This window comes from Pelodiscus sinensis, chromosome 18, assembly GCF_049634645.1.
Source record: "Pelodiscus sinensis isolate JC-2024 chromosome 18, ASM4963464v1, whole genome shotgun sequence".
Classification (NCBI taxonomy): Eukaryota; Metazoa; Chordata; order Testudines; family Trionychidae; genus Pelodiscus; species Pelodiscus sinensis.
Window position 1 is genome coordinate 16,843,490 of NC_134728.1, and position 15,274 is coordinate 16,858,763.

At 43.8% G+C, this 15,274-nt stretch overlaps 1 protein-coding gene across 5 annotated transcripts in view; it reads left to right on the forward strand.

The window, feature by feature from the left end:
- The window catches only part of ZNF217 (zinc finger protein 217), a 101,458-nt gene that overhangs the window by 42,902 nt on the left and 43,282 nt on the right, over positions 1 to 15,274 (forward strand). The window lies entirely within an intron of this gene.

A 15,274-nucleotide genomic window follows, 5' to 3' on the forward strand; every position in this document is an offset into this window, starting at 1 on the left:
CAGTTATACCAAGATAAATCTGGAGTGGCGTTATTGCCTGCTAAAAATTATTCTGGATCTATGGAAACTGGGAACTAGAGTAGGGATTTCCTGCTTTATCCATTAAACTAGCCACAGTGCAAACTAGGAATTTATATGTAAAAACAATTTCTGATTTCTCACAGTTACTGTTCTCCATTTTATGCAAAGCACTGTATTCCTGTCTACCATCAAGCAGAGTATCCGTTTAAGGTTTTGAGTAGTGTCTGCAAGGCTGGAATATAGCTGGAAATCATATATTTTAGTTCTGTAATTATAATTTTCAGATCCTTTTGGTGAGAGAATTAATTGTAAATATTTGTTTGGAGAAATTCATCCCTGTACTTTTAATAACTGCCAGTCAGCTACATAATCAAAGAAAATGTTCTGTTCTTTGCTTTTCAAATTATACTGAAAGAACATTTATTTGTTTCTTACTAGGATTTAGAGTTGAATTATAAAACTTAATACTCTGCTGTCCCTTAACAGTAAAAGAAAACATGGGAAAACCTGACAATACAATATGCTACAACTCAATTTTTCCAAAAAATAAAGTATTTCTTCACTATTCTGTGCACATTGAAACATACTATATTTAATTGGAATTAGCAAGTTTTTAAGTTATAGGTGATTTGTGCGGAAAATCACGCAGTCATGCATAAGGATGTTAAAATATTTAGAATAGGTTAAAAAATAATGAACTTCGTAATTAGTTGCACTTGGGAAAATTAGTTTAGAAAGTGGATCAAGTATACCAAAATCCTTGTATGAGTGAAAATATTGCCCATAACAGCAGTGCCACTACAAGTGTTTGAGCTGTACATCCAATTACGCAAATTGTGTGCCTACTAACCAGGTGTGCTCATTTGTATATGTACTTGTGTGATCTGTAATGTCACAGAAATCAGAACAGTGATGTGACTTAATTGTGGAATTGTTCACACATGTATGCAAGTCTCTTTCTCCCTGACAAATTTAGTCCGAGACTTAATTTCTGGGACTTCCTGGTGCCCAAGAATATGTAGGCCTTGCACATAAAAATATTTTAAAAAAGAGGCTGGGCAATGCAAAAGTTAGAATGGGGGAATATCTTTTTTTCACTGGGGCTTTGTCTACACTGCAGGGTTTTTGCGGAAGAAGCCTTTTGCTGAAAAGATGTTGCGCAAAAACTTGTGCAAAAGCACGTCCAGAAAGCTCAGATGGCCATTCACAGAATGGTCATACAGCACCTGTGTTTTTTTGCATAGGCTTTTTTGTGCAAGAAATCCCTGTGGTGTGTCCACCTATTCCTTTTTGTGCATGAGCTCTAGCACAAAAAGGAGTTATGCCTCATAGAAGGAGGTACACCTAAATTGCAAAAAGCCCTCTGTTCTGTCTATTGACTGTAGATTGTCTTGCGCAAAAATGCACTTGAGGTGTGGATGCTCTGCCTGTTTTTGCTCAAAAACAGCTGGTTTTGTGCAAAAACCTTGTAGTGTAGATATAGCCTGGTTGTAGAGCCCTTTAGTGTGGTGTCATGTTCATTTTCCTTCCTCCTCTTAGTTCAGTAGGCTGTTCTGCCTCAGAGCACAGGACTGGGAATTAGCCCCTAGTAAGCTGTCTCCAGTTGAAAACCATGTCCCCCTCCCATAATAATATATGAAAGTTCTGTACAAAGGAGTTAAAGGTAGATAAAAATAATGGCATAGCTGAGGCGTGCAAATTAACCTGTGTCCTTCCATATCCTCATCCATTTGTCATGCTTTGTGTTGTCTAATTTACTGTAAGCTCTTGGGGGTAAGGACTTGTCAGCTTTATGTATCTGCATCTATGTACACATCTGTTTCTCTATCTATATAAAAAATATAGTGATGGGCCAAATTGTGTCCCTATGCAGGAAAAATTCTTATATTGGTTCAGGAAATTCCATTAGATTTCCATTGTCCTCTTCTCCCCCATCTTCCATTAGTGGTTTCCAGCCTCCCCTGCCCTCATGCTACCTTTATAGGTAAGGCAGGGTAAAGCTTAGGATCTCGCACAAGTGCCAGAGGCCAGGCCATTAGCTCAGAGAGCTTGTACCTCATGGTCTCCTCCTGATCTGTCCCTGAATGTAGCCTCAGTGGAGCCAGACAGGCTGGGACTTCGGTCAGTAGAACCATGCTAGCCCCTCAGAAGAGGGTCCTAAGTTAATGCAGCCTTGTGATCCTCCAGAAAGGTGGTGGGAAAGTGCACAGTTCAGCTTCCTTCAGTCTGGCAAATCACTAGCCTTGAAAAAGGCCACCGGGAAGAAGTGCAATGCCAATATGTGCTCAGCCCAGCTGGAAACGGGCTTTTGCTTTTGTAAGCACACTTAACTGCTCTGCTCTGGTAATTTGTACCCCTACTTAAAATTGTTTGGATTTTTCAGCACCTTATTTGTTGGCGGTGCTACAGAATACTCGTAGGTGTGATTTTCAAAAATGCTCAGCATCAGTCTAGCTGCTACAAAAAGTTAATGGCAATACCCTTAATTTCAGAGGGATCAGTTAGCTGCACCCTCAGCATATTTGCAAATCCCACTTAATCCCAAGTGTTTTAAACATTGTACACACAAACACAGGCCAGAAAACGGGGAGGTTTTGTGATAATCCCATCCTAACTGCTTCAGCTGATGACTGAAGTCTGTGTTAAAACCCATGTTAGTACCTGGGGTCCAGGTTAATGCCTAAACCACTAGATTAAGTGCTGAGCAAAATAGTTTGCTACCTTGTGCCATTGTCACCGGTTTGTTGATCCATTTTGAATGGTGCACTCTTTTCGTTCTAACCTCCCTTGTCCGGCACCCTCAGGATCTGAGTGGTCCCAAACCAGAGTATGCTGGACAAGGGAAGGTAAAGGCTCCCTACCAGGCTGTTTGCTCTGCTCCCAGCTAGGGCTGCTGCTGCTACTTCTAGCCCCCACTATGCTAGCTCTGGACAGAGGCCAGCCCTGCTGCTTCCAATTCTGGCCAGGGCTGCATTTCCCCCCCCCCCCCCCCCCCGCCTCCATGGCGCTGGCCCTAGCTGCACACCTAGCTGCCAGCCCTGCTGACTCCAGCTCTGGTTGGGTCTGTGCTCCCCACCACCAGCCATCATGGGCTCTGCTGCCCCCACTGAGCTAGCCCCAACTGAGGCTGCTTCCCATCACGCCAGCCCTGGGAGGGGCTGCGCTCACCAGCCTTAGCAGGGTGGCACTTCTGGCCACTGGCCCTGCTGCCTCCAGCCCTGGCTGGGACGGCTCTCCTTGCTGGCAGCCCTGGCCAGGGCTGTATTCCTCACTGTGCCAGCCCTGTTGGGAATGTGTCCCTACTGCCAGCCCAGCTTAGACTGTGCTTCTGAACCTGCCCAGCCGGGGCAATCTGGTCCATCAATATCTGAGGTCCTGCCAGACCAGGGATGTTGCCAGACCTGAGTGTCCTGGATTTTAGAGGTTCAACCTGCACTACCTAACAACAGGACCCTAATCTCTGAGGGCATGTCTATGCTAGGAAATTAGTCATTTGGGGAATTATTTCCAGAGTTGTTGACTCGAGTCCCACAACTTGAACTTGAGTCCGACTTAAGTTGCCTAGGTGACTTGACTTGACTCGGGTTCATTGTTTGTGACATGAGACTTGCTAATTTTGTTAATCGACTTGGTGAAAAAATTGTCCGAAAATGCCGATATTGATGGCTTGTACAAAAGTGACTTGACATTTTTTAAATTAAGATTTGAGACTCGACTTGGGATTTGACTCGAAAGTGACTTTAGGGACTCGAGACTAGACTTGAACTGTAGTGACTTGAGACTTGACTTGGACTTGACAATGACGACTTGAAGACAACACTGGTTATTTCAAAATGAGCTTATTCCCCAAGGAAAGCAGGAGGAGTTGTTTGAAATAACTAGCCTCTTATTTCAAAATAATGGGCTAGGGAGTGTGGACGCTTCACTTGTCATTTCAAAATAAGAGGAGTTGTTTCGAAATAACTCCCTAGTGTAGACAAGGGCTCAGTGGGGCCCCTAGGTCCCACCATAATAACCACAGCATGCAATACAAATAATATCAGAGGCGAATGGGAAAGAACTCAAGAGTTCTTTATTCTCAGCTCAACCTTCTCAACAGTCTGTTCTCTTGGAACTCTGGCTACAACAGTGGTCTCCAACCTTTTAAAGCACAAGATCACTTGTTTAATTTCAATGCAACCCAGCATCTATCTCAAACCCAAATTTGCCCCACCTCCTTTGTGCCCCTTTCCCAAGGCCCTGCACCTGCTCACTCCATTCTTCCTCCCTCCCCTATCTTCCCTCCCTTTTATCAGGCAGGGGCAGAGGGTTAGGGTAGGGTGGTGGATTCAAGTCCTGCCTAAGGGATATGAAGTGAGAGGGACTCTGAGTTGAGTGTGGGGGCAGGGGTTGGGTTGCAGGAGGGGATTTAGAATAAGGTTCTGTAAGGGAGTTTGGGTCTATGGAGGGCTCAGGGCTAGAGCAGGGGTTTGGGGTTCAGGAGAGGGTATGGGACAGGGATTCAGGATGCAGGCTCCAGCAGGGTACTGCTTACCACAGTTGGCTCTTGGGAGTAGGGTTGCCAGGTGTCCGGTTTTCTACCGGACAGTCGGGTATTTGCACCGTCTGTCCGGTAGAAAAATTCAGAAAATACTGGACATGTGCAAAGTACGGTATTTTCTGAATTCCTGGCTGGGTGCCGGACTGAAGCCTAGCAGGGGCGGGGGAGCAACTGGGAAGTGGGGCCGTGATTGGCACTGGGAGCCCTGTGGTCACGTGCAAAAGCCGGGTGGGGTGGGGCGGGGTGGGGGCCGGGACTTCAATGCAACTCCCTTTGCCGGGCTTCTGCACACAATCAGAGGCTCCCAGCGCCAATCGCAACCCTGCCTCCACCCGGCTTCTGCTTGCAACTAAAGGGAGTGCCTGCCAGGGATGTGGCCCGAAGGACTCCGGCTGTGGCCATTGGCTGCATCCCCTTCCCCTGCCAGGTCTGCTTCCTGCCCCCCTTCCTCCGGCCTCCCCCCCTCCCGTCCAGCCCAGCGGCCCCCGGAAACCCCCCCCCGCCAGTTCTGCTTCCTGTCCCCCCACCTCCCGGCCAGCCCTGCCCCCCTCCCAGCCGGTTCTCCTCCCCCGCCCACAATCAAGAGTCTGTTTTTTTGATGGGGTCTACCTTGCAACCCTACTTGGGAGGTGGTGCAGTGGGGCTACTCATGCCTGCCCTGGCCCTGCACCACTCTCCAAAGCAACCAGCAAACTCTCTCTGTCCCAAGCCTTGCCCCCCCACATCTGTTCTGTGGAGATAGAATACAGGGTGGGAGAGGGGAACAGCTCCAAGGCAAAGGGAGGAGGTACACAGCAGTGGGGGGAGGGGCAGTTGAAGTGCTGGCACGTGATAGCCTTTTGGCCAACTCAGTCAGAAGCACCTGTCAGAGGCTCCAAGATCTACCAGTAGATTCCGATCTACTGGTTGGTGACCACTGGGCTACAGAGTAGAAATATCCTAAAAGTTAGCTGCCATTAGTTCAGCAGCTCACCAGTGTTAGCAATGGTGGAATCGGAGAAGGAGACAAACTCGTGGTTGCCAATGACATTTCAATCACTTTCTCATGCAGATAAGGCCTAAGAGGGACTCTTCCCCATTTCATTTCATTCAGTTGAAGTTGTATACTAGCTCATTGAAATTTCCTGATTTCCAATAAAGGCTGAGGACTTGTTTGAGCATTAGGTGGCAGTAGTAGCATGCAGTAATCATCTGGAAAAGATGCAAAATGAAAGAGAGAATCTAAAAATGCTGAAGGTGCTATATACCTGAAGGCAAAGTTTATGCTATGTTCCTAAATTAAGAGCTGCATGAGTGTTGGTAAAAAAAACAGCTAAACATAAAGACAATCCAACATATACCATACATGCAAAAGCATTGACCTATTTGACTTGTGTTAAGGAAATCATAATACATAACCATAGACCTTCACTGACAAGTGAGATGAACCAAAGGAAGCCTGCAGAAACAGTAATGTTATCTCTGATTTCATCTCTTCAGCATTTCAGTAGATACTGAAATGTGTTGCTGCAGAACAGTCTTTAGTGCACAAATTAGATGCTGGCTACCATTGTTTTTGACTGTTTTTCGCTTAATTAAAAGTTGTATTATATAACCGTATGGATCACTTTGTGACAGGCATCCATCCCTCTGACTGGATTTTAATGAAAACTCTCCCTGTTCATAAGCAGAGCTGATCAAATTAATTGCACGTAATAATTGTGGTGTACTCAGCCAGTAAAAGTTGAAATAATTATTCACAAATAAATGTTTTCATTCATCAGCCGGCTGTAGAGGTTGTCTCATCATGTTCTGCAAATAACATATGAGACATTTTTTTCTTCTTTGAATAAATTTTGCAAATACACTTTCCATGATTCCAGCTCTTCGCTTGTGACTTCCTGGTTATTGGAGGGGGGAGAAGAAAGGGTGGAGTGGGGATAAGAGGAGACATGGACTATTGATATGTGTTTGTAAATCTGTGTGCTCTTTTCAGGGCTCTGTTGGGGAGACAGATCCGTGCACTTTGTCTGAAGCTAAAGAAATGCTATCAAGTAGGGACGTTACATTATATTTAATCAGCTAATCAAGTAGCCGATGGAATTTCCATCAACTACTTGATTAGTCGAAAAGGGGGGAACTGCAGAGCCACAGCGGGGTTAGCTCCTGGCCCAGGGTTGCCAGACATTTTCACCAAAAATACCGAACATGGAAGGAAAAAAATTGGTTGAGCAATCAAACAAACAAAACAAACAAACAAACAAAAATGGGGGACCAAAGTTGTTGTGAGGAAAAAAAAAACTCACTGCACCTTTAAATCCCCAGATGTAGCAGGAAAAAAATATCCCAAGCAGCCTTCCATCCAAGGGAACCAGAAAATACCAGACAGAAGCTGCAAAGACTGGATTGTCCGGGCCAATACCGGACACCTGGCAACCCTATCCTGGCCCCGGGAGCTAATTCTGCTGTTTCTCTGCCTTTTAAATGTATTAAGAGCCTGGTGACTTTTCACTTTGGCAGCCTGTCAGTATTGTAGTTCTAAATGCTGTTGCTTTTTCTAATTTGTTGGCATAAGTTATCCAAGATGTATCCAATACCACAATGATAGTGTTCATGCCAAACCTATTGATATCAACTTAGCTGCATCAGTTAAACAAAGCTTGGTTGGCTGCTTGACTATTGTGAGTTAAATAGGAATTTTCAAATTGCTCATTACGAATGTGGACCTACAATTTCAAAATGACTGTTGATTTTTAGTACCTCAGAATTGAGTTTCCTCTTTGACAAACCTGAAAGTGTGACACACACGTCCTTTTAAAATGTCTGAGCTGGCTGCTCAAAGTATTAAGTCTGAAAATGTTTTACAACATTTTGTATGCTTTATATAACTATTAAAAAGTATGTATAGCTGAGCTTGTCTGGACATATACTGTGTTGTCTATTATTTTTGTTTGTCACAGAGCACCTAAAGACTCATGTAGGAGATGGTTTTTGCACCAATGAGATTACAATCTCTATACTAATATTTTGTTGCACTGACACTTTTTTTATCCAAAAGTCTCTACATAAAGGTTAAGCCCAGATTTACACTGGAAAAGGTCCACTAGTTTAGCTATAATAGTGAAGCTAGAGTGGCAGATACTCCTAGCATAGACGCAGTTTCTGTGGACAAAAAAGAGCTTTTGTTGGTATAGTTTTTACTCTTTCCATGAATGAAATAAGCTTTGCTTAAGATCCCTTATCCCTCTTAAAATGAGGGATAGGGTTAGGTCATTTTAAGAGGGATAAGTCATTTTTCGGAAAAGGCTTTATTTTCCAAAAGATCCGCGTCTAGACTGGCGCTTTTTTCCGGCAAAGCTCCGAGCCGGAAAAAAGCGGCAGCCATTTTTATGCTAATGAAGCGGGGGAGATTTAAATCCCCGTTTCATTTGCAATTGCGATATGTCTAATTTGCATCCCTTTTACGGAAAAGGGATGCAGTCTAGACTCAGCCAAGGAGCTTCACAAAGGAGATAAGGATGATTACGGCCATTTTATAGATGGGTAAATTGAGGGAGATAAGGATGAAATCACTTACCTAAAGTCACCTTGCAGGCCAGTGGCACAGCTGGCAATTGAACTCAGTTCATTTAGGTAAGATAGATATTGGAAGGAAAAGAGGTATCGTTATTTCCATTTTTATGGATACAGAACTAAGATACAGAGTAAAATTCACAGAGAGACTTGGGCATTGCAGCTCTGAGCTTCATGACACCTGTTGTTTAAGTGCCTAGAAAATCCCAGGAACGCCACTGCAATCTGCTTACCCAAGTTAGGTGCGTAGGATTTATGTATGGGGAAAGATGGGCACCTAATAATCCGCACATGGGAACCCACTTCCTGGAGTCCAGCAATGTAGGCAATTCTTGTAGGACTACGGGTACGTCTAGACTACTGCATTTTGTCGACGGAAGTTTTGTCGACAGATACTGTCGACAAAACTTCCGTCGACAATTTGCGTCCAGACACATGGAGTTCTGTCGACAAAGCAAGCCGCTTTGTCGACAGAACTCCGTAGTCTGGACGCAACGTTACAGGCAATAACACCATCTGTCGACAGAAGGTGTTTTGCCTCGTAAAATGAGGTATACCAGCGTCGACAAAACCGCGGAGTTCTGTCGACGTTATGTCGACAGAACTCCGCGGTAGTGTAGACGCTGGTATTGTTTTGTCGACAAAAGTCCACTTTTGTCGACAAAACTAGGTAGTCTAGACACACCCTACGTTAGGTTCACTACACAAGCAACAGCTGGAGATGAGGCTGCTAACCTTTATAATTTGTAACCCAGTAGTTAGAGCACTTGGCAGCGATACTGACAATGTAGATTTAATTCCCCAATTTGCCAAAGGAGGAGAGAGGATTTGAACAGAGGTCTGCTACCTTTCTAAATAGTGCTTGAATTACAAACCTGAGGGCTACGTCTAGACTGGCATGATTTTCCGCAAATGCTTTTAACGGAAAAGTTTTTCCATTAAAAGCATTTGTGGAAAAGAGCGTCTAGATTGGCACGGACACTTTTCCGCAAAAGTACTTTTTGTGGAAAACACGTCTAGATTGGCATGGACGTATTTTGCACAAGAAAGCCCCGATCGCCATTTTCGCCATCAGGGCTTTTTTGCGCAAACAGTTTTTAGCTTTCTACACTGGCCCTCTTGTGCAAAAACATTTCCGGAAAAGGGCTTTTGCCCGAACGGGAACGTCAAAGCATTTGTGCAAGAAGCACTGATTTCGGACAGTAGAACGTCAGTGCTTTTGCGCAAAATCAAGCGGCGAGTGTAGATAGCTGGCAAATTTTTGCACAAAAGCGGCCACTTTTGCGGAAAAACTTGCCAGTCTAGACGCAGCCGTGGGGTATTCTGAGATGGAAAATCCCTTCATCCTATCCTATTGAAGCTGTTGCTCTCTAGATAAATGATGGCACAGTGATTGGTGCATGTTGATTAGACCTAGTTCTCCCACCTCTTAGATAGATGCCTTTACCATTGGATGACAGAGTCATTCTCTTTATTGATCTCTTCCACTGACTAGTTAAGTGGCTACCTGGATAATGGCACAGAGGTAGCCCAGCAGATATAGTCCCTCATGTGGCTTAGACACTAAATATGTTTATTAGATTGTGACTCACTCAGATGTAGGTGCAAGATAGGTGTCTGGATGCTTGGAGTGATGCAATGACAGCGTGCGTGACGCAAGGCAAAAGAATAGATACCCACAGAACTTTTACTCTGAAAATGTAGGCACTGAGTGAAGTTGGAATTGTAGTGAATTGCAGGGAAACCAAAACTGGGGACTTAGGGTGGGATTCATAAAGGTACCTAGGAGCCTAAGATCAGAGTCTGTAGCAGAAGTAGGAACTGAACCCAATTCACCCAAGCCATATCTTCACTATGGGGAAGAAGGATGCTGTCTCAATTGATCTTCTGGAGTTCTATTTAACAGGTCTAGTAAAGCCTCACTAAATCAAACTCAGAGGGTGCTGGTACTCCTGCTCTTGTGAGGAGTTAAGGAAGCCGAGGGGAGCATGGGGATGGTGGGGAAATTTGAATTAAGGTACATCAATTCTAGCGATGTTATTAACATTGCTGGAGTTGCATATCTTAATTCGACCTTCCCCTTGAGTGTATACCTGGCCCTACTTTAGTTCTTTAACCTCAAGATTATCATCCCATTCTAATTTGGTATTAGCTTGTGCTTTTTAGGCATATCCCAGAGTCAGGGTTTGTCTGATACAGGCTTTCTCTCCAAACCTCTCCAGAGCGTTATGGGGAGCATACTTTGGACAATACCCCTTTAGGGGGTCCAGCTTGCTCCCCTGAGTCCCTTTTGTACCGCTGCACTTCTCCACATCAGTGGGGAGCCTGTGAGCTCTTCAAGGCAGGACATAGCCAGCCCTTGTGAGCATTCCCTTCTCTCACTGTTTGGCCTCATGTTAGGGCCAGACCAAGGCTGCCTGTAAGTCCCTTGCAGCAGCAAGTACATCGCCCTCTTTCTTCAGTGTGGTGCTGAGTATACTGATGAGAAAATGTTTAATTGAAAAATCTCTGAAGTTATTTGCAGAGCCCCTCTGCTCAGCCTTCATGGACATCTGTCCTAAATTTCCAAGTTTATGTGCTTTAGCTGAAGGTACTTAACAACATGTTGAAAATCATGGCTCATGCTGGAGTTGCCAGGAATAGATAATGATCCTCCTGTTTGATACATAATCTGGCTAGCTACGAGGTAGCATAAGAAGCAGGAAGACACTGTGAGCAGGGCGTCCTGTATGACCTATAAAATCCCAGCTACGCCCATTCTCAACTGGGACATTGCACAACAGGAAGTCTATTGCTAAAACTGGCTCTGTGGACTCTGCTTTTGGCCCTGTTTGTCAGAAGTCCTGAGTACCCAGAGCTCCAGGGTGTGCATCACCCCTGAAAATCAGGTCCTTGTGACTCAATCCCCAAAGCTCTTTTCTATCCATAGGGGGGAGTTTCCCACAAATGGGCAGAACAGGAAGCTCAATATAGCATTGAAAGACTGAAACGTGAGGTAACATTTTGTTCCAACACTGGACTTTGAATTTTTTTTCTTGCTATATTTTTGTTGTTTCTTTCTAGTAGGCAGACTGTGATGGTAGTGGCATCCAGTAAAACACAATGAAAATTGGTTTGTATTAATTTACTGCCTAAGTATAGAGGAAGTTTTATCAGCACAGGATTCAATGTAGGACATAAAGTGAATATTTTAGTTAAGTGGAGTAGTATTCAGTATTCCTTTGTGGATTAGTGTTTATTTCCTAAATTTATTTCCCCAAACATTTCAATAAAGTGGTCTAGCTGCTTGATAGCAAAACACAGACCCTTTCAAGGCTGCAAGCTGTTTTAAGGGTGGGTTTCACTCATCAGCTATTCAGTGACACTGTTTTTTTTAACCAGCCCCCTATTAATGTTCTATATAATCCAGTTTAAAATGTGGTTAATTTCAGAGCAAGTGGAGACAATGTAACAGCATTACATTTCACATATTCTAAGTTTCCCACTATTGATTCCAGTGAAGTATTACTTAAGTATCTGAAAGTGCAATCTGGCCCTTTAAAAAAATTACCTATAATCTAATGATGTTATAAACTATTGGAATTAGTGATGCAGTCTTTACATCTTGTTGTGTTTAGATAGGGCAGATCACATATGATTCTTATGGAATTATTTTCCTGTTGGCTGTTACCTAAGTTAGTTCCAGATGCACATGCTTGTTCTATAGGCATCTGCAGTGTTGTCACTTCTCACAGAAGCAGAAAGACTTGTAGATCAGCGAACCTCACCCGATTGTTTGATTCACTTTTCATGTTAGCGTCCATACATGCAGATGCTTATATCAACTTCCCAATCTTTTGGGGTCTCGTTCTCATTTTTGGATGTTGGCAAAGAGCCTAGCAAATGTCTTTTTTCTGAGGTCCCATGGCCTTCCACCTCCTGACCCACAATCCCCTGTTTGTGGAGATATCCTTGACCTCTCCAGACCCTCAGCTGATGATTTAAAAGGCTCAGTGCTCTGAGTACCATCAGTGGTGGTGGTCAGGAGCCCTGGGGCCTTTGATATTACTAGATTTGGGGCAATTGCCCCTTTGCCTCCTTTCCCTCTGTTGGCGGGCCTGCAAAAGGCAAATGTACTTCAATGAGTAGAAAGGCAGATACAAATTGGCACTGGCTAGTTTGAGCCACAACTGGCTGGTGCATTTTGTGAGCATAATATATTTTGGGGGGGGTATTCAGTTTTAAAAATTTGGTCGGCACCAAATTTTTAAATTTTTAAAACTGAATACCCCCCCAAAATATATGTATGTTCTATATATATATATATATTATTTTATATATAAATATATATATATTATTTTATTTTATTTATTTATTTAGAAGATTTGGTCTGTAAACCAAACTGTAGCCCTTTAAACTGTAGCCCTTCTTGTTATACTTGAGATCAGCTGGATTGCTATGTTAACAATCTCTAGCTTTGTATATCTGGGCTGGAAATGGTTGTTTCAAAGGAAAGCAACTTGGACTAGAAGGGAAAACAATTTCCAAACATTCAGAGCTTGTTGACCTTTATGGAATGGCTACAAGGACCAGGATCTATCCTCTTGGGCTGTTGCCTCAGGAAGTGGGGAAGAGTAGATTATGAATATTGTTGAATTTATGGGATGAATCGATGTCTTCAATGTGTTGACATACACCATAATTGTTTTTTAAATTCTCTGATATTGCCTCAGTGGTGGTGTTTTTTTCTTGGAGAATGCGCTGCTCAGTTTTCAGAAAGGCTGACTACCACAACTCCTGTTACTCAACATTTTGGAAAATCAGACTCTTGGTACCTCAAATAGAGCCTCTAATAATGAAGTCACTCAGTATTTTTGGGTTTGTAAAAATATGACTCATAATTTTCTTTTAAAATATAGTTGGGGCAAATGATGTAATGTTGATAAGTTACATGAGAAGTATACTACAGATCCATTTAAGTGTCTAGCTCAAAGAAGCAAAAATGTTATTAGATGAAGATGACAGATATTTTTGGTGTTATAAACTTTAGGCCATCTCCATCAAAAAGGAAGGGTGAACATGAATGGAAGATCTAATGCAAACCTTTATTTTTAAGCTGATATTTTGCACTTTTGATTAAAGGAACTGGGAGATATGTTATAAGGCCACACGACATAATGGCCATGAACTGACATTATAGAATCATAGAATACTAGAAGTGGAAGGGACCTTGACAATCCATCAAGTCCAGTCCCCTGCCCTCATAGCAGGACTAAGCGTGGTCTCTATTATCCCTGATAGATGTTTATCTAACCTGCTTTTAAATATCTCCAGGGATGGAGATTCCACAACCTCCCTAAGCTTTCAGCCCTGTCCAAAAGCCCTATACATTAGGAATTAAGGATGACATTTACCTATGTTCTAAGGGCCAGCACAAGGATTGGGTGCTCCTTGACACCATAGATTTCTCACACATTCCCTGTGTAGGAACTCAGGGATATCATGGGATGTGTGTGTTCTTTAGCTGGCTATATCAGCTTTAACCTTAATGAGATGTTCTCCTCCTTCCCCTCTGCTTTCTGAAGTCAGCTATTGCATTCACCAACCCTAATCTAAGGAGGATGACCATGCTAGGCAACCCCCACCATGGCCAATTACCAAATGGAATGAAATGGCACATCAGACACAAGACAAAGCAGCCCATAGAAGGGTGTTGGCGGTGTAGCTGCAGAATGATTTCAGACCAACTTTTTCTGGGGAGAGAAGGTAGCAGACCTTTTTCAATCCCTGTGGAGGCCATTTAGGGATTTGGGGCAAAAATTTGTCAGGGATGGTACTTGGTCCTTCTGTGAAGGCAGGGGACTGGACTCAATGACCTTTCAAGGCCCCTTCCAGTTCTAGGAGATAGGCAATCTCCATTAATTTATTTAATTTAGATATTTTGGAAGATCTCCCTGTTCAGGTTCCAAATCTGAGAGACTGCCTGGTTCTCAGACAGTGCTGAGCACCGGCCCTCTGAAAAACAGTCTCCAGTTGGGCTCCCAATGCCAGAGAGATGCAAACACCACTTGTCACTAGTTTAAGTCTTGTCCTCTGTGCACTTTCTCACCTGGAGTTTGCAGGGAGATGAAAATCTCAGGAGTGTTCACGAGGGGGGCTAAAACCAGAATCAGCTGCCACCTCTAAATTCAGTCACTTCCCTGCAAGCTGTCTGATTAACCCTCTCTGGGCTGCATCTTACCCTCTGGGTTACTGGAACTACAATCTACTACTTAAAGCGGGGAACTGGGAGGCAGGACAACTGCTGGCTGTCATTCCCAGCATCAGGAGCAGGCGGGGTTTAGGTGTTCCTAGGGATGTTAGAACTTGTTTATCTGAATAAATGTGTAACCACCAAAATTCTTAGTGTTTACATGATTACTCAATGCCACCTCCACCTCCCCCCTGAGAGGGAGTCGGCAGCCAGTGTTTTCCTAGCCCCATTCCCAGGAAGGGCCCTGCCACTGCATGCCACCCCTGTATCAGAGGCAGCAGCACAGGGCGGCAGCAGTGCCCATCTGCAGGGGGCCCGAGCTCCCCATGGACAGAGGCTGCTCTGGCATCCAATGAGTAGCTGTCAACCAGCCAACCGACAAGTGATTGCCCATTACATTCAGATTGAAGGGCAAAGAAGTGGAATGTGCTAGGTCCCAGAATGAAGGCAACAGAAAATCCCCTATGGGATCCAAACTTGATTAGCATTTGATTTGGAGCAGACCTATTTGTGGGGTTGGCCCTTCTGAAATGAAGGTTCCAACACACAAGAGGTGTTGTGTTGAGTTACCTCCTCTTCTGATTTCACTGCTATCAGGGGAAATCATGTGGTGTCTTTTCAGCTCCAACTTCCAGCAGGATGGGAGTATGCAGTGAGTGATCTCCCCTTTGTCCTGTGACAGCAGGGAGAGATTATTACCTTAGTCTATAGCAGGGGTTGGCAACCTTTTCAAACCAAAGAGCCAAACTACATAGAAATTCAGAACAAGTGGTCAACAAAGAGCCATATAAGAATGCCCATTTGCATGTAAGAAAATATGCAACTTAATATTATTGATAATAAATGAATGGAGATTGCCTATCTCCTAAAACTGGAAAGACCTTGAAGGGTCATTGAGTCCAGTCCCCTGCCTTCTCAGCAGGACCAAG